The sequence below is a fragment of the Herpailurus yagouaroundi genome, unplaced genomic scaffold, assembly GCF_014898765.1.
Source record: "Herpailurus yagouaroundi ecotype Mexico unplaced genomic scaffold, PumYag 28, whole genome shotgun sequence".
NCBI lineage: Eukaryota > Metazoa > Chordata > Mammalia > Carnivora > Felidae > Herpailurus > Herpailurus yagouaroundi.
The window spans coordinates 136,206,383-136,229,261 of record NW_024412376.1 but is presented as its reverse complement, the minus strand read 5'-3'; the positions used below and the strand labels follow the sequence as shown (position 1 = coordinate 136,229,261).

General features: G+C 39.2%; 1 protein-coding gene across 3 annotated transcripts in view; it reads right to left on the bottom strand.

Annotated features, from left to right (window-relative positions):
- Window positions 1-22,879, bottom strand: part of TLR1 (toll like receptor 1) — a 47,388-nt gene that overhangs the window by 5,609 nt on the left and 18,900 nt on the right. Inside the window, exon 1 of one of the 3 annotated variants that reach the window (XM_040485744.1) lies at window positions 11,766-11,839. The exons of 1 other annotated variant lie outside the window; for it this stretch is intronic. The gene's annotated coding sequence lies outside the window, so the exon portion shown is untranslated. Of the gene's footprint in view, window positions 1-6,664; window positions 6,797-11,765; window positions 11,840-22,879 lie in introns of those variants that run through there. One more of the 3 variants, XM_040485763.1, reaches the window with a different exon arrangement.

The window sequence follows — 22,879 nt, the reverse complement described above, 5'->3', positions numbered from 1 at the left end:
AAGGAAGTAGGGCGAATCCCCAGATGCAGGCAGCAGCATCTGAGGAGTCCCTGTGCAATGGGGAGAAATGGTTCCCCTGCTTGGAAACCATTTGGTAGAGGCCATAAAGCCTCCCCAAAGGCAAAGTTCCCAGTGGACCCTGGAGAGTAGCCATGTTTGCTGAGATTCGGAAAATGACTCCAGAGTGGGATGAAACCTGGCACTAGTTGTGTGTTGTGATATACCATAATCTCTGAACTTCTGCCACTGTGTGATCTCATGAATGTTTTCTGGGGCAAGTCAGTACCTGGCCATTGTTCAGCAAGACCCTCCCCCAGAGAGTCAGTGTGGATCCAAGCTGCATAGATCTCTGAAGTGTGGGGTTTTGAAACACAACCCCATCTAAGATAAAACTCTGCAGGGAGGTGCCAGCTGGGAGGTGGATGGCTTGGACACGGACAGGTTAGAGGCAGGGAATGGACAGAGGCCTGAGACAAAGAAGGGGTGCTTGATCATGGATCAGTGAGAGCGTGAAGTTACTGTGCCAGAGAATAGGGAGCTGGGTGAAGCCATGTCCACCTCTCCCATGCATGCACATGGGCATGAGCATGCCCGCCATGCTGATCCACGCCAGTAAGCTAAGCAGCACCACCTAGTGGAGAAGGCAGATGTTACACCAAGCCCCGCCCAACTGTGCTCTCCAAGAACAACCTCTAGAAGATGAGCATAAGTCACTCCATCTGCAAAGTGTCCAGTTCTAGGACATAGTTCATAGTTTCAGTTCTAGGGGAAACTGAATTTAACTTCATTCAAGTTTCACTGTGTTTGCTGGTTTATTTATTCTTTTTTTTTTTTTTTTTTGCTTAAATTGTTTTTTTTCTTTTTCTTTGTCTTGTATAAAGAGAAAATTTTATTTTTATTTTATTTTTTTAATTAAAACGTTTAATTATTTACTTTATTCTTTATTATTTTAAAACTTTTATTCTATTTCATTTTCTTGATTTCATTTTATTCTATTTTACTACATAATTTTTTGAATTTAAAATTTTCTTAACGTTTTTTCCTTTTCTTTCTTTTTTTTCCAATTTTTCTGTATTCTATCAAGCTTCTTTCAACAAGCAGACCAAAACACAGCTAGGATCTAGTTTCCTTTCTTTGATTTGTTTTGCTTTTAATTTTTTAATTTTTACTTTATTTTATTAGTTTTTTTTCTTCCTCCAAAATGATAAAACAAAGAAATTCACCCCAAAAGAAAGAGCAGAAGAAACGACAGGAGCTTAATCAACGCAGATATAAGCAAAATGTATGAACTAGAATATAGAACCGTGGCAAAAAGAATACTAGCTCGGGTTGAGAAAAGCATAGAATCACTTTCTGTGGAGATAAAAGAAGTAAAATCTGGTCAGGATGAAATTAAAAATGCCATAACCAAGATGCAGTCTCAAATCCATGCCACAATGGCAAAAATGGATGAAGCAGAGCAGTGAATCATCAATATATAAGACAAAATTATGGAGTAATGAAGTAGAAAAAAAGAGGGAAACAGAGGCAAAAGTGCATGATATAAGACTTAGAGAACTCAGTGACTTATTAAAAAGGAATAACATCTGAATCATAGGAGTCCCATAAGATGAAGAGAGAGAAAAGGGGGCAGACGGTTTGTGTGAGCAAATTACAGTGGAAAATTTTCCTAATCTGGTCAAGGACACCAACACCAAAATCCAAGAAGCACAGAGAACTCCCATTAGATTCAACAAAAATTGACCATCAACAAGGCATATCATAGTCAAATACACAAAATACACAGACAAAGAAAGAATTATGAAAGCAGCAAGGGAAAAAAGTACTTAACCTATAAGAGAAGACATATCTGGTTCACAGTAGACCTATACACAGAAACTTAGCAGGCCAGAAAGGAGTGGCAGGATATATTCAATATACTGAAGAGGAAAAATATGCAGCCAAGAATTCTTTATCCAGCAAGACTGTCATTCAAAATACAAAGAGAGGGGCGCCTGGGTGGCTTGGTCGGTTAAGCGTCTGACTTCGGCTCAGGTCATGATCTCATGGTCCGTGAGTTTGAGCCCCGCGTTGGGCTCTGTGCTGACAGCTCAGAGCCTGGAGCCTGTTTCAGATTCTGTGTCTCCCTCTCTCTCTGCTCCTCCCCTGTTCATGCTCTGTCTCTCTCTGTCTCAAAAATAAATAAACGTTAAAAAAAATTAAAAAAAAAAAGCAAACAAAATACAAAGAGAGATAAAGAGTTTCCCAGACAAACAAAAACTACAGAATTTCATGACCACTAAACCAACCCTGCAAAAATTTTTAAGGGGGACTCCTTGAATAGAGAAAAGATGAAACAAAACAAAACAAACAAACAAAAAAACAAAAGCAACAAAGACTAGAAAGGACCAGAGAACATCACCAGAAACACCAATTCTACAGGCAACACACTGGCACTAAATTCATATCTTAAGTACTCACTCTAAATGTCAATAAACTAAATGCTCCAGTCAAAAGACATAGGGTATCAGAATGGATAAGAAAACAAGACCCATCTATATGCTGCTTATAAGAGACCCATTTTAGACCTAGAGACACCTGCAGATTGAAAGGAAGGGGATGGAGAACAGTCTTATCATGCTAATGGTCATTAAAAGAAAGCTGGAGCAGCCATACTTATATCAGACGATCTAGATTTTAAAATAAAGACTGTAACAAGAGATGAATAAGGGTATTATATCATAATTAAGGGGTCTATCCACCAAGATCTAACAATTGTAACAATTTATGTCCCCAACATGAAGCACCCAAATATATAAATCAATTAATCACAAACATAAAGACACTCATTGATAACAATACCATAATAGTAGGGAATTCAACACCCCACATACAGCAATGGACAGATCATCTAAGCAGAAAATCAAGAAGGAAAGAAGGGCTTTGAATGATACACTTGACTGGATAGACTTAACAGATACAGTCAGAACATTTTATCCTACAGCAGCAGAATACACATTCTTCTCAAATGCACATGGAATATTCTCCAGAATAGATCACATACTGGGACACAGATCAGCCCTCAACAAGTAAAAAAGATCGAGATCATACCTTGCATATTTTCAGGCCACAATACTATGCAACTTGAAATGAATCACAAGAAAAAATGGAAAGACCATGAATACTTGGAGATTGAAGAACAACCTACTAAAGAATGAATGGGTTAACCAAGAAATTAAAGAGGAAATTAAAAAGTACGTGAAAGCCAATAAAAATGAAAACACAACAGCCCCAATCGTTTAGGATGCAACAAAGGCAGTCATATGAGGGAAGTATACAGCAATCCAGGACTTCCTAAAGAAGGAAGAAAGTCTCAAATACATAACCTAATCTTATACCTTAAAGAGCCAGAAAAAGAACAGCAAATAATACCCAAAACCAGAAGAAGAAGGGAAATGATAAAGATTAGAGGAGAGATCAATGATATCAAAATTTTTAAAAAAGCAGTAGAACAGGTCAACAAATCCAGGAGCTGGTTCTTTGAAAGAATTAACAAAATTGGTAAATGCCTAGCCTGACTGATCAAAAAGAAAAAGGAAAGGGCCCCAATAAATAAAATCACAAATGAAAGAGGAGAGATCACAACCAATACCTCAGAAATACAAAAAATAATAAGAGAATATTATGAACAATTATAGGCCAACAAATTGGGCAATCTGGAAGAAATGGACAAATTCCTAGAAACATGTAAACTACCAAAACTGAAACAAGAAGACGTAGAAAATTTGAACAGACCCCATAACGAGTAAAGAAATTCAATCAGTAATCAAAAATTTCCAAACAAACAAGAGTCCAGTGCCAGATGGCGTTCCAGGGGAATTCCACCAAACATATAAAGAAGAGTAAACACCTATTCTCTTGAAGCTGTTCCAAAAAACAGAAATGGAAAGAAAACTTCCAAACTCATTCTTTGAGGCCAGCACTACCTTGATTCCAAAACCAAAGACTCCAGTAAAGGAGAATTATAGACCAATTTCTCTGATGAACATAGATGCAAAAATTCTCAACAAGATACTAGCAAACTGGATCCAACAATTCATTAAAAGAAATATTCACCACGATCAAGTGGGATTTATTCCTGGGCTGCAGGGCTGGCTCAATATCTGCAAATCAGTCAATGTGATATATCACATTAATAAAAGAGAGGATAAGAATCACATGATCCTCTCAAGAGATGCAGAGAAAGCATTTGACAAAATACAGCATCCTTTCTTGATAAAAACCCTCAAGAAAGTAGGGATAGAGAGATCATACATCAAGATCATAAAAGCCATATACAAAAGACACACCCCTAATATCATCCTCAATGGGGAAAAACTGAGAGCTTTCCCCCTAAGGTCAGGAACACGACAAGGATGTCCACTCTCACTACTGTTAGTCAACATAGTACCAGAAGTCCTAGCCTCAGAAATTGGACAATGCAAAAAAATAAAAGGCATCCAAATTGGCAAGAAGGAATTCAAAGTTTCACTCTTTGCAGATGACATGATACGCTATGTGGAAAACCCAGAAGACTCTATCAAGTCCTGCTAGAACTAATATGTAACTCAGGAAAGTTGCAGAATATAAAATCAATTACAGAAATCGGTTGCATTTTTTTAGTGTGGTTTTATAAAAAAAATTTTAAATGTTTTATTTATTTTTAAGAGAGCTAGAGAGACAGAGCATGAGCAGGGGAGGGGCAGAGAGAGAGGGAGACACAGAATCCAAAGGAGACTCCAGGCTCTGAGCTCTCAGCACAGAGCCCAACACGGAGCTTGAACACATGAACTGCAAGATCATGACCTGAACTGAAATCAGATGCTTATTTGACTGAGCCACCCAGGTGCCCCTCAGTTGCATTTCTGTACACCAATAAGGAAGCAGCAGAAAGAGAAATCAAGGAATCGATCCCATGTTTTTGTTGCACCAAAAAACATAAAATACCTAGGAATAAGCCTAACCAAAGAGGTGAAAAATCTATACACTGAAAACTATAGAAAGCTTATGAAAGATATTAAAGAAGACACAAAAAATGGAAAAACATTCCACGCTCGTGGATTGGAAGAATAAATATTGTTAAAATGTCTATACTACCCAAAACAGTGTACACATTTAATGCAATTCCTATCAAAATACCAATAGCATTTTTCACAGAGCTCAAACAAACAATACTAGAATTTGTATGGATCCACAATAGACCCCAAATAGCCAAATCAATCCTGAAAAAGATAACCAAAGTTGGAGGCATCACAATTCCAGACTTCAAGCTGTATTTCAAAGCTGTAATCATCAAGACAGTCTGGTACTGGCACAAAAATAGACACATAGATCAAGAACCCAGAATAGTTTTCCAGAACCCAGAAATAGACCCACAAACCTATGACCAACTAATCTTTGACAAAGCAGGAAAAAATATCCAATAGAAAAGAAAAGTCTCTTCAGCAAATAGTGTTGGGAAAACTGGACCACTTTCTTACACCATACACAAAAATAAACTCAAAATGGATGAAATCCCTAAACGTAAGACAGGAAGCCATCCAAATCCTAGAGGAGAAAACAGGCAACAACCTCTTTGACCTCAGTCCCATAACTTCTTACTTGATGTGTCTCTGGAGGTATAGGAAACAAAAGCAAAATGAAACATTGGGACCTCATCAAGATAAAAAGCTTCTGCACAGCGAAGGAAACAATCAGCAATACTAAAAGGCAACCGACAGAATGGGAGAAGATATTTGCAAATGACATATTAGGTAAAGGGTTAGTATCCAAAATCGATAAAAAACTTATCAAAATCAACACCCCCCCCCAAAAAACCCAAATAATCCAGTGAAGAAATGGGCAAAAGATTTTCTTTTCTTCTCTTCTTCTAAAGAAGACCTCTAGGTGGCTAAAAGACACATGAAAAATGCTCAACATCACTTATTATCAGGGAAATGAAAATCAAAACCACAATGAGATACCACCTCACACCTGTCAGAATGGCTAAAATTAACAACTCAGGCAACAACAGATGTTGGTGAGGATACAGAGAAAGATGAACCCTTTTGCACCGCTGGTGGGAATTCAAACTGGTGCAGCCACTCTCTAGAAAACAGTATGGAGGTTCCTCAAAAAAAAATAGAACTACTCTATGACCCAACAATTGCACTAATAGGTATTCATTCAAAGGATACAAAAATGCTGATTTGAAGGGGCACCTGCACCCCCATGTTTATAGCAGCACTATCGAAAATAGCCAAATTATGGAAAGAGGTCAAATGTCCATCAGCTGATGAATGGATAAAGAAGGTGTGGCATATATATTCAGTGGAATTTTACTTGTCAATGAAAAATAATGAAGTCTTGCCATTTGCAACAGCATGGATGGAACTAGATTGTATTATGGCAAGTGAAATAAGTCAAAGAAAGACAAATATAGGATTTCACTTATATGTGGAATTTAAAATACAAAACAGATGAACATAAGGGAAAGGACGCAAGAATAATATAAAAACAGGGAGGGGAAAGCTGGAGACAAAGGAAGGGTGTGCAACTGCTGGTCGGAAAGAGTACAGAGACAAACTATAAGTACAGAGTTCTGATACTAGAGACTGGGCAGCTGGGTGATGCCATCTTCACCCCTCCTGTGCATGTGTATACACACCTACAAGTGCCACAACAATCCATCCCAGTAAACTATGCAGTGCCTTCTAGTGGAAAATGGAGCCATTACACTGAGCTCTGCCCAACTTGGCCAACCTCACTCTTCAAGAACGACACAAGTCTCTCCACCTGCTTAGTTTACAGATTATAAAGTGCTTCATAGTTCGACTTCCAGGGGAAACTGATGTAATTTCAATCATACTTCAGTCTTTTTGCTGGTCCATCTATCCAATTTTTTTTTCTTTTCTTATTCTTGAATACAAAAAGAGAAAAAAATTATTTTTAGTTTCCATTCTATTAAAATATTTTTCTTTAATTTTTTCTACTATATCTTTTTACTTTTTTGTAAAATTTTCAAATTTTTTTACTTCCATTATTTCATTTTACTCAATTTAATTGTATTCATTTTTTTTAAATTTACAAGCATTTTCCTCTTTTCTTTTCTTTTCTTTTCTTTCCCTTTTTTTCCTCTAACCTATCAAGCTCCTTTCAACAACCAAATCAGGACACACCTAGGATTTAGTATCCTTTATTTGATTTTTTTGTGTTGTCCTTAATTTTTTAATTTTAATCTTTTTTACCTTATTAATTTCTTTTCTTCCTTCAAAATTACAAAATGAAGGGATTCACCCCAAAAGAAAGAACAGGAAGAAAGGACAGCCAGGGACTTAATCAACACAGATACAAGCAAGATGTCTGAACCAGAATTTAGAATCATGATAATAAGAATACCAGCTGGGATTGAAAACAGATTAGAATCCCTTTCTGCGGAGATAAAAGCTAGTCAGAACGAAATAAAAAATGCTATAACCGAGCTGCAATCTTGATGGATGCCACAGCAGCAAGGATGAATGAGGCAGAGCAGCGAATCAGCAATAGAGAGGAAAAACTTATGGAGAACAATGAAGCAGAAAAAAGAGGGAGACTAAGGCAAAAGAGCACAATTTAAGAATTAGAGAAATCAGTGACTCGTTAAAAAGGAACTACATCAGAATCAGAGGGGTCCCAGAAGATGAAGAGAGAGAAAAAGGGGTAGAACGGTTATGTGAGCAAATCATAGTGGAAACCTTTCCTAACCTGGGGAAAGACACAGACATTAAAATCCAGAAAGCACAGAGGACTGGTTCAACAAAAACTGTCCATCAACAAGGCGTATCATAGCCAAATTCACAAAAGACTCAGGCCAAGAAAGAATCATGAAAGCAGAAAGGGAAAAAGAGTCCTTAACCTACAAGGGAAGACAGACCAGGTTCACAGCAGACCTATCCACAGAAACTTGGCAAGCCAGAAATGAGTGGCAGGATATATTCAAAGTGCAGAATTGGTAAAATATACAGCCAAGAATTCTTTATCCAGCAAGACTGTCATTCAAAATAGAAGGAGAGATAAAAAGTTTCCCAGACAAACAAAAATTAAAGTGGTTTGTGACTACTAAACCAGCCCTGTAAGAAATTTTAAGGGGGACTCTCTAAGGGAAGAAAAGATTAAAAAAAAAAAAAGACCAAAGCAACAAAGACTAGAAAGGATCAGAGAACACCACTAGAAACTCCAACTCTACAGGGAACATAATGGCAATAAATTCATATCTTTCAGCACTCACTCTAAACGTCAATGGACCGGATGCTCCAATCAAAAGACACAGGGTAACAGAATGGATAAGAAAACAAGATCCATCTACATGCTGTTTACAAGAGACCCATTTTAGACCAAAGAAACCTTCAGATTGAAAGTAAGGGGATGGAGAACCATCTATCATGCTAATGGTCACCAAAAGAAAGCTGGAGTAGCCACACTTATATCAGACAATCCAGACATTAAAATAAAGACTGTAACAAGAGATGAAGAAGGCCTTATATCATAATTAAGGAGTCTATCCACTAAGAAGATCTAACAATTGTAAACATTTATGCTCCAAATGTGAAAGCACCCAAATATACAAATCAATTAATCACAAACATAAAGAAACTGATAGATAACAATGCCATAATAGTAGGGGACTTCAACACCCCACTTACAACAATGGGCAGATCATCTAAACAGAAAATCAACAAGGAAACAATGGCCTTGAATGCCACACTGGACTGGATGGACTTATCAGATATATTCAGAACGTTTCATCCTAAAGCAGCAGAATACACATTCATGGAACGTTCTCCAGATCAGATCACATACTGGGACACAAATCAGCCCTCAACAAGTACAAAAAGATGGAGATAATATTGTGCATATTTTCAGACCACAATGCTATGAAACTCGAAATCAACCACAAGAAAAAATGTGGAAAGACAACAAATACTTGGAGACTAAAGACCATCCTACTAAAGACTGAATGGGCTAACCAAGAAGTTACAGAGGAAATTAGAAAGTACATGGAAGCCCATGAAAATGATAACACCACAGCCCAAAACCTCTGGGACACAGCAAAGGTGGTTAGAAGAGGGAAGTATGTAGCAATCCAGGCCTTCTAAAGAAGGAAGAACGGTCAGAGATACACATCCTAAACTTACACCTTAAAAAGCAGGAAAAAGAACAGCAAATAAAACCCCAAACCAGCAGGAGACAGGAAATAATAAAGATTAGAGCAGAAATAAATACTATCAAAACAACAATAACAAAAAACAGTAGAATAGATCAGTGAAACCAGAAGCTGGTTCTTTGAAAGAATTAACAAAATTGATAAACCACTAGCTACTTTGATTAAAAAGAAAAAGGAAAGGACCCAAATAAATAAAATCAAGATTGAAACAGGAGAGATCACAACCAACACAACAGAAATACAAACAATATTAAGTGAATATTAGGAACAATTATATGCCAATAAAATGGGCAATCTGGAAGAAACGTACAAATTCCTAGAAACATGTAAACTACCAAAACTGAAACAGGAAGAGAGAGAAATTTGAACAGACCCATAACCAGTAAAGAAATCGAATTAGTAATCAAAATTCTCCCTACAAACCACAGTTCAGCACCAGATGGCTTTCCAGGGGAATTCTGCCAAACATTTAAAGAAGAGTTAGCACCTACTCTTTTGAAACTGTTCCAAAAAATAGAAATGGAAAAAAATTTTCCAAACTCATTCTACAAGGCCAGCATTACCTTGATTCTAAAACCAGACAAAGACCCCATTAAAAAGGAGAACTATAGACCAATTTCCCTGATGAACATGGATGCAAAATTTCTCAACAAGATACTAGCCAATAAGATCCAACAATACATTAAAAAAATTATTCACCACGACCAAGTGGGATTTATACCTGGGATGCAGAACTGGTTCAATATCTGCAAAACAATCAATGTGATACATCACATCAATAAAAGAAAGGACAAGCAAGAACCTCCTCTCGGTAGATGCAGAGAAAGCATTTGACAAAATACGGCATCTTTTCTTGATGAAAACCCTCAAGAAAGTAGGGATAGAAGGAGCATACCTCAAGATCATAAAAGCCATATATGGAAGACACACTCCTAATATCATCCTCAAAGGGGAAAAACAGAGCTTTCCCCCTAAGGAACAAGGATGTTCACTCTCACCACTGTGGTTTAACATAGTACTAGGAGTCCTAGCCTCAGCAATCAGAAAACAAAAAGAAATAAAAGGCATTCAAATCAGCAAGAAAGAAGTCAAAGTTTCACTCTTCGCAGATGACATGATACTCTATGTGGAAAACCCAGACTCCACCACAAAATTGCTAGAACTGATACGTGAAGTTCAGGAAAGTCACAGGATATAAAAATCAATATGCAGAAATCTGTGGCATTTCTATACACCAATAAAAACAAACATTAAAACATTTTTTAGTGTTGATTTACTTTTGAGAGACAGAGACAGAGCACGAGCAGGAAGGGGTGGAGATAAAGTGAGACACAGAATCCGAAGCAGGCTTCAGGTTCTGAGCTGTCAGCAGAGTCCAAGATGGGGTTTGAACCCATGAACCATGAGATCATGACCTGAGCCGAAGTCAGAGGCTTAACTGACTGAGCCACCCAAGTATTCCATAAAAATAAACATTTTAAAAAAGATAGATTTAGCCTCACTTTATATGAGACAATGCATTGATACATTTGAATTATCTTTAGAGACTTTGGGGAAATTGAATGGATAAAATCCATACAATCAATCTGGCACTATTAAGTTCGGCACCACAAATAGTATTTACAAGTCTTCTCTACACAAGGCCAACTAGCTATTAAGTTGAAAAGATCAGAACCAGTTCAAGAGTTTTTTGGCTTTGTTTCCTAAGTGGTTTTGTAAACTTTTCCTTTTTATTGTAAAGATGAACTTCCTTTTTTTTTTGTTTTTTTTTTTTTAAGTTTACTTATTTTGAGAGAGAGAGAGAGAATCTGCACTGACAGCCTGAAGCCCAACACAGAGCTCCATCTGACCAACCAGGAGATCGTGACCTGAGCTGAAATCAATAGTTAAAAGCTTAATGGACTGAGCCACCCAGATGTCCCAAGATGCAGTTACTTTCGACTCTTTTGATCAAAGTGGGTATAGCCTGGGAAACATTTTCAAGATCTACAATTCCATCTGACTAGTAGCACCCAGAATGGTTTCGGTGGCTTGAGAAAACAGAAAAGAAGATCTTGTGGAACAGCCCAGAGAAATAAAATAAACCTGTCCATAGAGGGGTTATAGGACAGCACCACCTCCAGGACTAATTTACCTACACCCCCCTTTTCCGCAGCATTCTCATTGCAAAGGGAGAAATGGGGAAGGATGGGAAGAAGAACGATGCCATCTGAAACCAACAGAGAGAAGCTCTGTAAGAAAACCGTGAGGTGTTTGCGACTGGAATATTCATCCTCCAACTCACATAAGTCTCCTGAGAGCCAGCCATGCATGCGATGAGGTGTCATCCAAAGAAAAACAAAGACACGCCAAAAAAACCCTTTCTCTGACTTAGGATGAGCAGCTGATAATTAAACACTAGTGCAAACCACAGTAAGTACGCATCAGAAATAACCCACTTAGAAAAACACCCCAAACCCACAGTGTCTCTCAATCACAGAGACTTTTGAGATTTTTGTGTCTGATCACTAGTTAAACCATTATTTTCTTTCTATAGGATATTAAAAAAATATATATTGCTGCTTACCAACAAACCTGCCAGTCGGTCGCATTGGCAATCTGTAGGAAATTTAAGTACTTCCTGGAACATTTATTTCACTAGCAACTATATTTAAATGTTGGGGGTGGGAAGAAAAGCTCTTTTGTGCCATCTACTGAATCCCACTGAAATTACACAGGAAGTGTAAACCAATTTTCTCCTATTCATATGTAGAATAGGGGCTGGTGGGTTAATTGATAGGCCTGTGTTAAAATAGAATTTCTGTGGCTCTTTCATTCTAGACAGCTGACTGCTGTTTCTGTGTGAAGTGAAAAACATGCTGTTGATAAACCACAGATGATTACTGGCTGAATTCAAAATGCATATTGTGGCGGCTGGGCTGAGAAAGGAAGAGCAGACCTGGCTGTGTCTCAGATGCTTTGCTTCTATTCTTGCGTTTTGATCAGTCCCCCATTAAAGAGGGAGGGGTCAAGATCAGCACTCTGCTAAAACTCCTAGAGAGAGAAGATCACTCATGTGCTAATAGAGAATGGATGCTAACTAGTCCCTTGTTTTTAACAAACTTGTTTTCCGAGACAGTCTGGTGCTTGAATTTTTTGCCATTGATATTTTCAAACTTAGTTCAAAAAGTGATTTTTTAGGGGCACCTGGGCGGCTCAGTCAGTTAAGCGTCTGACTCTTGATTTCACCTCAGGTTATGATCTCCCGGTTCCAGGGGATGGAGCCCCGAGACAAGTTCTGTGCTGACAGCACAGAGCTTGCTTGGGACTCTCTCTCTCTCTGCCCCTCCCGCACTTGTTCTCCCCCCCCCCCTCTCCCTCTCTCTCTCTCTCTCTCTCTCTTAATAAATAAACTTAAGTTATTTTTTAAAACTCCATGTGAGAAACATACTATCTAACAGTAAAGTCGAAGACATCTCCTTCTGGTTAGTTGTCTGCACACTCTAGGAATTCATTCTGATAGTGCCATTCTTTTAACATAACAAAAGCAACAACTGATGTGGGAAACAAAGGCAGAAAGAAATGGCAGAAAAAATTAAATTTCCTTGTAACCTGCAGCCCAGACAAATACTTGAGGCTTTTTTTCCAGGGACTCCCTATTGTCTTAATACTAATGCTTTGCTAGAGGGAAAACAACCTTAGTTTGACAATAGCTAGGCCTCCAGTATCCTGGGAGTCTTTAGCGTATGAAAATCTCACCGGAAACTTCCCCTGGACTTTACCTCCCCCAACTCCATAACATATAACCAGTCTCTCCTCATGGTCCCTGGGCAGCTCTTACTGCCCATGGGTCCTGTCCCCATGCTTTAATAAAATCATCTTTTTTGCACCAAAGACGTCTTCAAGAATGTTCTTGGTTGTCAGCTTCGGACCCCCCACCATCACCCCAAAACCTCATCAGCAACCACCACAAATGGGCAAATAAAGTTAAGAAATGCCAGCTGTCTGCCTCAGAACTTGTCCCCAGCCTAGTATTGTACGACGGGCAGTCATAGACTGGATACAATTTTTTGCTGTGATCAGCTTCTTTTTCCCCAGTGAGCAAGGCCAACTTCCCTTAACTCAGAACTTGGGGTTCTTCTAATATTCTGTGTATCTCTCTGTTTCCTCCTACCACGCCCCTACACTTTGTTTAATAGGGGAAATGTATCTATAAATATATTTCTGAAACTGCAAGAATGAACCTCCCCCTCCTCCACTCTTACCATTTCTTCCCTCAGACCCTTCACTGGAGACGAGGGTGGTTTCTGAGTAAGAATTCAGCTCCCAGACGTATTTGACTTTGAACCAGGTCTGGAGAGGAAAGCCCACAGGGCAGGAAGCAAAGCCTGTGAGCACTCTGAAGTCCTGTGATTCCCTTCAAATTTCCTCCCACCACTCTGATTGCCCACCCACCTCCTTCTTTCCTCCCTATTGCCATTGGACGAACACACACTTGTAATCATGTACACCCATGCATTGATCCATGTGTCCTAAAGAAAACTTTAATTCTCAGGAATATAATTTCTTTGTAAAAAATTTTTTTAAATGTTTATTATTTATTTATTTATTTATTTTTGAGAGAGAGAGAGAGAGAGAGAGAGAGAGAGGCAGAGCATGAGCAGGGGAAAGGCAGAGAGAGAGAGAGAGAGAGAGACAGAATCCCAAGCAGGCTCCAGGCTCTGAGCTGTCAGCACAGAGCCTGATGTGGGGCTTGAACCCACGAACCATGAGATCGTGACCTGATCCAAAGTCTGATGCTTAACCGATTGAGCCACCCAGGCACCCCTCTTTGTAAAATGTTTAACATTTTACTTTAATAGCTACAAAATATTATTTCCACAGGTAATCAATATCAAACATTATTAATGAGATATTTTATATGTGCTTTATTCTAAGTCTTCAGAATCCAGTGTGTTTTTTTTTTAATTTTTTTTTTCAACGTTTATTTATTTTTGGGACAGAGAGAGACAGAGCATGAACAGGGGAGGGGCAGAGAGAGAGAGGGAGACACAGAATCGGAAACAGGCTCCAGGCTCTGAGCCATCAGCCCAGAATCCGACGCGGGGCTCGAACTCACGGACCGCGAGATCGTGACCTGGCTGAAGTCGGACGCTTAACTGACTGCGCCACCCAGGCGCCCCGTCCAGTGTGTGTTTTATACCTACAGCACATCCTATTTGGACTACCCGCACTTCAGGTGCTCAGTGGGCTGGAGATATTGGAAAGCCCAGGTCTAGATGGAGTGTCATCACAGCCATGCAAATAAGCACAAACCTAAGCCCAGTTAATAGCAGCCCAGAGAACTAACTTCAAATAGAGCTCCCATATCTTACACTCCAGGCCTCTCCTCACCTTCTCTCAATAGCAGTTTCTGCCCATCCCTAATTCCATATCCAGGCATTCTCTTTGGATCTAGGGCATTGTAAATATCCTGCCTCTAAGATATGACCTATAGTTGTTTTTTTTCTTCTTTTTTAAACAAAAGCTTTATTGAGATAGAACTCACATACCATAAAAAAGTTTACCCACTTAAAGTACACAATTCAATGGTTTTAAATATATTCACAGAATTATGCAACTGTTACCACAATCCATTTAGAATATTTCATCACCTTAAAGAGAAACACCATACGCCTTAGCTGTCACCAGCCACACCTGCATGTGCTCCAACTTTAGAAAGCCACTACACATTGTACTAATCCCTATAGATTTGCCCATTCTGGACATTTCATGTAAATGGAATCTACAATATGGGCTCCTTTGTAATTGGTCTCTTCACTTAGCTTGGTGTTTTCAAGATTTATCCATATTAGGCTGCTATCAGTGTTTCATTTTTTATTGCTAAATAATTTTCCATTGTATGGATATACCACATTTTATTTATCTACTTGACAGATGATGGACAATTGAGTTGCTTACACTTAACAGCTTTTATGAATAATGCTGCTGTGAACATTTGGGTACAGGTTTTTCTATGGACACATTTTCTCTTGGGTATGTACTTAGGTGTGGAATTGCTGCATCATTTGGTAGCTATGTTTAGCCTTTTGAAAAGTTCTAGGCTGTTTCCAAAGCAGCTGCACCATTCTACATTACCACCAGCAGTGTGAAAGTCTTCCAATTTCTCCACATCCTTGCTAACACTAGTGGTTGTCTGACTTTTACTATAGCCTTCTTAGTGGGCATGAAGTGGTATTTCGTTATGGTTTTAATTTGCAATTCCCTGATGCCTAATGATGTTGAGCTTTTTTTCATGTGTAGATTGGCTGTATGTATATCTTCTCTGCAACCTTGCTACACTTGTTTATTAGTATTAATTAGTTTTTTAGTGGATTCCTAAATATTTTCTACAAACAAGATCATTTCATCTGCAAAATGTCATCTTCTTTCTTTCCAATATGCATGCTTTTTTATAACACGTGCTTGCCTTATTGTCATGGCTAGCATTTCCAGGACAATGTCGAATAGAGGTGATGAGACCAGACCTCCTCATCTTGTTCCTTATGTTAGGGGGCAAAGCGTGGAGTATTGCACCATTAAGTATGATGCTAGCTGGGAATGTTTCACTGATGCTTTTCACCAGGCTGAGAAAGTTCCCATCTAGTCCTTGTTTGTTGAGTGCTTTTATCAGGAAGGGGTATAGAGTATGGTTTCTTAATCAGTAAAGACAAGAACAATGCTATGACCACAGTGCCTTAGTTTGGGGGGGGGGGGGAGTGCCTCTGCTTCCTTCCCTCCCTCCCTACTCTCCCCCACACCACCATTCCTCCTACCCACCTGATCCTAGAGCTCAAATTGTGTCCTATCAAGCTGGCTAGGAATAAAAAATGGCATCACCTGGACATCTGCCTTTTCATTAATTCTCCCTTAATTACTGAAAGTTTTCCAGCCAAATTTTTGAAACTGTTACCTGAGTAAATCGTAGGCCAAGGCCATTCTTGTCTCTAGCTATTTACCTGGTAGGAGGTTCCCTCTTTCAGTTTCATAAAATGTCAACAAGCACTTTGTACACAATCTTGGTTGGAGTTTTCTACTGTTGTCTAGGATATATTTTTGAAAGGAATTAACAGGTTAAAGGGCAAGGACAAGCTTATGTTCTTGACACATAACTGCCAAGTGCTCTCCATTAAGTTTGTGCCAATCTGGGTCAGAATACTCACTCTCCACATTCTCCACAAAAGTAGCATTTTGGAGACAATTTCATACATGAAGAGTGATATCTATGTTTCATTTTTATTTTCTTTTATTATAAATGTCTCAGATAGTTATTCACGTTTATTGGCAATTTGTATCTTTTAGTGAATTACCTGTTCATGTCATTTGCCTATTTCTCTAGCAGGGTTATGTTTTTACTATTTAACTATGCATTCTATTTTATGTCACTGACACTGTCAGACTTTTTGCAAACAACTTCCCCCATTGTTTACTTTTCATTTCATGATCTTTTGAACCAATAAATGCATATATTTTTATCTAAACAAGAAAACTGACTTTCTCTTTGCTAGCACTGTCATTCAGTTGTGTGCTGGTAAACCAGTTTACTCACCACCACCACCACTCCCCCAAAAAGCCTGATTGGTAGCATTTGCCAATACCTGCAGTATAAATATTTCCACTATGGTTGATTTCTAGCTGCCAACTGACATGATTGCAAAATTCCTGAATGTTTAACAGGAAGCTCTCACAATCTATACAGACAAGTTCCAGCAGACTACTGTTACATTGCTTTTAGGTTTAGAAAGTTCTTCTCTATGACAAGGTCAAGCAAATATATGTGTATGTGTTCTCAAGAAAAGTTTCTTCGTTATTTTACTTTTTTTATTACCCAAGGAATATATGTTAACTGAATAGAATCAAAAAATATAAATCAATAAAAAGGAAACAAATAAATCAATGGTAATCTCACTGTATACAGATAAGCCAATATCATTTTTGTAGTAACCATGCAAACTTTTTTAATGTAAATGAACATGATTTAGTCTCTTAATGCCTGCTGCCAAATTGCTGTTCAGAAAATTTGTACACACACACACACACACACACACACATACACACACACACACTGATAGCATTAGACTGTATGCTGTTTTGTTATCTGCTCTTCTTAATTTATAACACATTATAAATATCTTTTCATGTCAGTAAATATCTATCTATGATGTAATGTGGGCCAGGAGTGAATGGTCAAGAAAGAATTCTTGAGACACTTTTGCTGCAAAAGGTGTTTTTATCAAAGCACAGGGACAGGACCTGTAGACAGAAAGAGCTGCGCTGTGATTGTGAGGAAAGATTGATTATATAGTTTTAAGTTAGGGGGATAAAGACAAAGAAATTTCCAAAAGGATTTTCATATGTTAAAGAAGATTTACAGGATCCTGGAGATCAGGCTATTGTCAAGCTAAGGTGTTTGGCTTCTAGCAAAGCATTAAAGTTAGAGCAGTTGTGAATTCCTTGAGTGTCATGTTCTGCCTGTCTCAATATTTGTCAACGGGCTGCAAGTTGTGAGGAAATTTAATTTTATCCACATTTATTTTGCCTCTGTTCTCCTCATCATCTACAATTTTAGTATTGGCTAAATAACATTCCATTTTATTTACAATGCATATTTTTTTTTAACGTTTATTTATTTTTGGGACAGAGAGAGACAGAGCATGAACGGGGGAGGGGCAGAGAGAGAGGGAGACACAGAATCGGAAGCAGGCTCCAAGCCATCAGCCCAGAGCCCGGCGCGGGGCTCGAACTCACTGACCGCGAGATCGTGACCTGAGCCGAAGTCGGACGCTTAACCGACTGAGCCACCCAGGCGCCCCTACAATGCATATTTTAATTAACAATGTATTTAACCAATCTTCTGATGTTAGGTATTTAAGTTGTTTTCAATTTTTGCTATTATAAACAATTCTGCCATAAGCAGCCTCTTCATGCATTTCCTTAGGATGTGTCTGAACAATTATTTCTTTAGGATATATCCATTAAGTGGACTTTCTTAGTCAATGGACATAAATCCATGCTATTATTCTCTGCTTGTTCTTCTACTACTATGAGTGATATGTCTTTTTTATGATTATTTAATCCAAATTTAGGATAGAATTTTAAGTTGCTCATCTTCTATGTAATTCAGTAGCCCACCAACAATTTCAATTTCCCTTCCCATCTATTGGTTCTACTGATTACATAACAGGGTATTGACTGGAACTTTCCCTACGATTTGGATCCAAAACCAAAGACAAGAAAGTGTTATATACCCCTTGTTCTTAAGAGAGCTGCCAAAGGCCAAGGACTTCCACCAGGGCATTCTAAAAAGCAGCTGAACCAGACAATGGCCCTCCCCACCACTGCCTCACTCTCATACTTCCCAGCCACCTGAGAGTGCTGGGGATGGCAGCAAGTCAGCAGCACTGGGATACCAGGGTTTATGATCTTAGGCTGCACCCTCTTCTCCTCAGGGGAGAAGTAACATCCTCTCTCCTTTTCAAGCCAAGTAAAGGGGCTATGCCAGTAGAATCATTTATGGAGACTGGACAGAGAGACTAGGCATTTGTTTCCTCAGGTGAATGCTGGCTTTGATACACAAATGTGCAGGACACCCCTCCCCTCACCCAAGGGTTGTCCCTCTCTGAGGAAGCTCCCAGGGAGTTTAGGAGTGTAACTAAACAGAGGACCCGGTATCTACTCTCATGGAGGTTTCTGTTGGAGTAACCCTTGCCAACAGGTAATTAGAGACCTGTGACCATGTACCTGGGAGAAGGGGTACATCTCCACTCACCTTCCCTTGGTCCACATACTCAGAGAAAGCACAGGAGGACTTCATTCATCCCGGTGACTCCATGTAAAAAGAATGGAGGCAAGAGCTATGGAAAACAGAGCCAACTGGCCAGTCTGAGCTCTTGAATGACTTTGTGGAGTAGACACAGCTACCTATCCTAGACCTCCTGACTATATTTGTCCTACATTTAAGAAAGAAAGAAACTTCTATCTTATTTAAGCCCTTGAGTTTGAGGTCTCCTTGTTCTGTACCTTAACCAACACAATTATAGAAAAGGACATCTGCCTTCCAACCCCTCATTCCTGGTCTCTACATCAGGTCCAGAAGAGACAGTGCACGAGCAGGGGAGGAACAGAGAAAGAGGGAGACACAGGATCCAAAGAAGGCTCCAGGCTCTGAACTGTCATCACAGAGCCCAACGTGGGGCTTGAAGCCATAAACTGTGAGATCATGACAAGAGCCGAAGTGGGACGCTTAACCGACAGAGCCTTCTTGTTGCCCCAAATTGCACTTTTAATACGTCAAAGGGCTAGAGAGATATGAAATCTGCTTGAGATATCACTAAGGGATGAGAAGAGGAGAACTTTAGAATTCAGTTAACTGAGTGGGGAAAAATAAAAACTACTTCATATTTACGCTTGGCTCTGTTGAGATTCCTTATAAACTTACCATAACTAAAAACCTCTAGAAAGTCCCTATGGCCTTAGAAATCCCTCCAGGTCTCTTTGTGATTTATTCTCATTCTTTTCTAATCAAATCACTCTCAAGAAATCTAGACAGAAACTGACTTCCTCCTTTCTCAGCATTGTTTTTTGTGTTTTCACTCTCATTAAAACCCAGACTCTAGCCCATGTATATTCCAGTCACCCACCATCTCTTTCCCATTCTCCCCCACCCATCCATTGCAATCTCTTTACCACTATCTCTTGTTTGCACCTCGGGACTTCCCAAGCTGCTTCTTTCATATTTTTCCCTCTCTCCAAGATAGCATTTACTTATTCTACTGCCACACCCAGTTGAGTCTCCAAGCCACCAGAGACAGTTGTGTCTTCCCCAGGGTGGTGGGTTGAATAATGCCCCCTTCCAAAAAAAATTCCTGTGCACTTGAAACCTCAGAATGTGGCCTTGTTTTGAAACAGGGTCTTTGCAGGTACAGTGAGAAGTTAAGACAAGATCATACTAGATTAAGAAGGGCCCTAAATCCAATGAGAGTATCCCTATAAGAGACGGAAAAGAAGACAGGAGAAGGCCATGCGAAGATAGAGGCAGGGACTGGGGTGATACATCCACGAGCCAAGCAATGGCCAGGATTGCCAGCAACCACCAGACACTGGGAGAAAGGCACGTCACATTTCTCCCTTAGAGCCTCCAGAAGGAAGTAAGCCTGCTGACACCTTGATTTTGGACTTCTGGCTTCCGAAATTGTGAGAGATCAACTTCTGGTGTTCTAAGCTTTGTGGTAATTGGTTATGGCAGCCGTGGAAACCTAACACATCCAGTAAGGCTGCCAGTTGGATGCTTTCTTTGCTCACGGCTCCCTTTCAATTCCAACTTTGTGCCCACTGTGCCTTCCCTTTGAAGGGCCATCCCCGCCACAGGCTGAGGGCCTTTATGCTGAACACGGCTTGCCCAAAACCTCTGAAGCCAGAAGCAATCCCTAATCATCTTTGCCATGTCCCATTCCTTTGAACCTGTCACCTTATTGACGTGCTTAGTTTTTATTCTCATCATGGCGTTAATAACTAAAAATATATTAAGGCAAACTTCTCAACTTGTGGCAGTAGATTTGGAGCATGGAAAGGCATCACACAAATATGAAGGAAGGGGACATTCTATTTGCATGGAGTTCTAAGATAAAAATGAGGATTTCAAAAGCATTTTATGCTTGTGGCCATTCAGAGCTATTCATAAATGCGTGATATAGTTTGTTGTTTGCTGTTTTGTTTTGTTTTATTGGTTTAGAAAACAGTCCAACAGAGGCAAAGGAAAACTTACAACTTGAGAGAGGTCCTGTGAAGGAGAATTAAGTGCTCTCTTGAAAGGCAGAGGAGGGCTAATGCCAATAAAAGATGACTCTAATAAAATTCCCTTAAAGCTTATTTCTTTACAACTATTAATTATGAAACTGGTTTATTATTAAATAAACTCAGTTATTATTGAATGAGCCAACTCCAGAAGGAAAGGACTTTATTTTTTTCTCTAACCACTGCCTTACAACCAGGTTTTGTGGAATCTTTCTCTATCAGGATCTATTCAGAATCTACCCTGAATCTTGGGCAGATGCCATAGATTTTATTGACAAGTCATATTATAATAATTGCACCTCTATTTCAGGCATTAAAATGTCCAGGACAGTCCAAGTATTATCATTCTCACACCTAATTTAAAATTTTGCTTGGCTCCATCTCAGGTCTTTCTTGCAGTGAATCAGGGAATAAGTGTGGTCAGTTTCTTTTTTCTTCCACCATCTTCTCTGCTTTCTTTATATTCTAGATGTGCCCAGACCACTTCAAGGGAAGAGTATTTTAGACAAAGAGGAGCAAATATCCCTGCATTTAACTATTGGGTAAGGCAGACAAGCCATCATGTCGGCTCTTATTATGGCAGAGTCCAACTGTTGTCTCTTTCACAGGATGTATCTGTTGGTTATTCAGAGGTCTCAGGTGGATACCCCATTGCACAGTTCCTTGATGCAGGGGGCATATTCTCTGGCTGATCGCTTGCAGCAATTCCCCCCATACATCTCTTCCGCCTAACCCCATGGCTTCTATTACTATAGTCCCTTTGCAAACAGGTTGCCCTGGTAGCTGAAGTCCCATCATGACAACTCAAGCCCACCTACCCTTCCCATAGTCAACATGGTCTAAAAGAAATTCACAGACTTTGCCATGACAAAAAATGGAAGTCAGGTTGCAATCACTGCTTCTCTTCTCTCCTCATTTTCCCATTTTGGGCTATCCACATCAACCTCTCACCTACTGAATTCTCTAGGTGGGTAGCACTCATCCATTCATTTCAACAAAATTTATCAAGCACCTATATTTTCAAAACATTATTTACCAATCTTTATGTGCACAATCCCCACCCCTGCCACAAAACTCCCAGGGACACTCATCAGGCTCTTCCAAGAGCTCTCACATCATGCACTGAATTTGTGTACTCTTGTTATTCTACAAGCTGCAGGCTGAGAGTGGGATGCCAGGATACTTTTATATTATGCTTAGAGACCCTCTCATTTACCTTTGGAAGAAATCCAAAGCAATTTCCCCATAGGTCTAGAACCTCTACTTAATGATATCTAACCACCCTTTTGAATCTATTCTGGAGATAGGTGGTATGTGTTGGTAGTTACAAGGCTCTTTCTGCTATTCTTTAATACATCCAGCCTGGCTATGTCTAGTATCTCCACTTAAAATGTGGTGGCATTTATTACCTTTTGTCAGCTTTGAGGCATTTGCTAAAACTAAGACAACCAGAAAACTCCTATTCAATAACCAGTTACAAATAAAGTTGGCTCGGAGTTTCCTTTGCAAACAAACAAATCCATGTCTTTGTCCTTAACAGCCTGTAACTAAAGGCTATACTGTTGACCCTTGAACAACATGGGGGTTAGGGGTGCTGACCCCCTGTGTAGTCACAAATCTGTGTATAACTTTTAACAACCCCAAAACTTAATTACCTCAATAACCTCAACTTACCTTAATAACTTCAAAATGGCCTCCTGTTGACCAGAAGCCTTACCGATAACATAAATAATTAACATACATTTTGGATGTTACATGTATTAAATACTGTATTCTCACAATAAAATATACTATAAAAAAGAAAACATCAAGAAAGTCACAAGGAAGAGAAAATATAATTATAGTACTGTACTGTAAAAAGTCCATTAA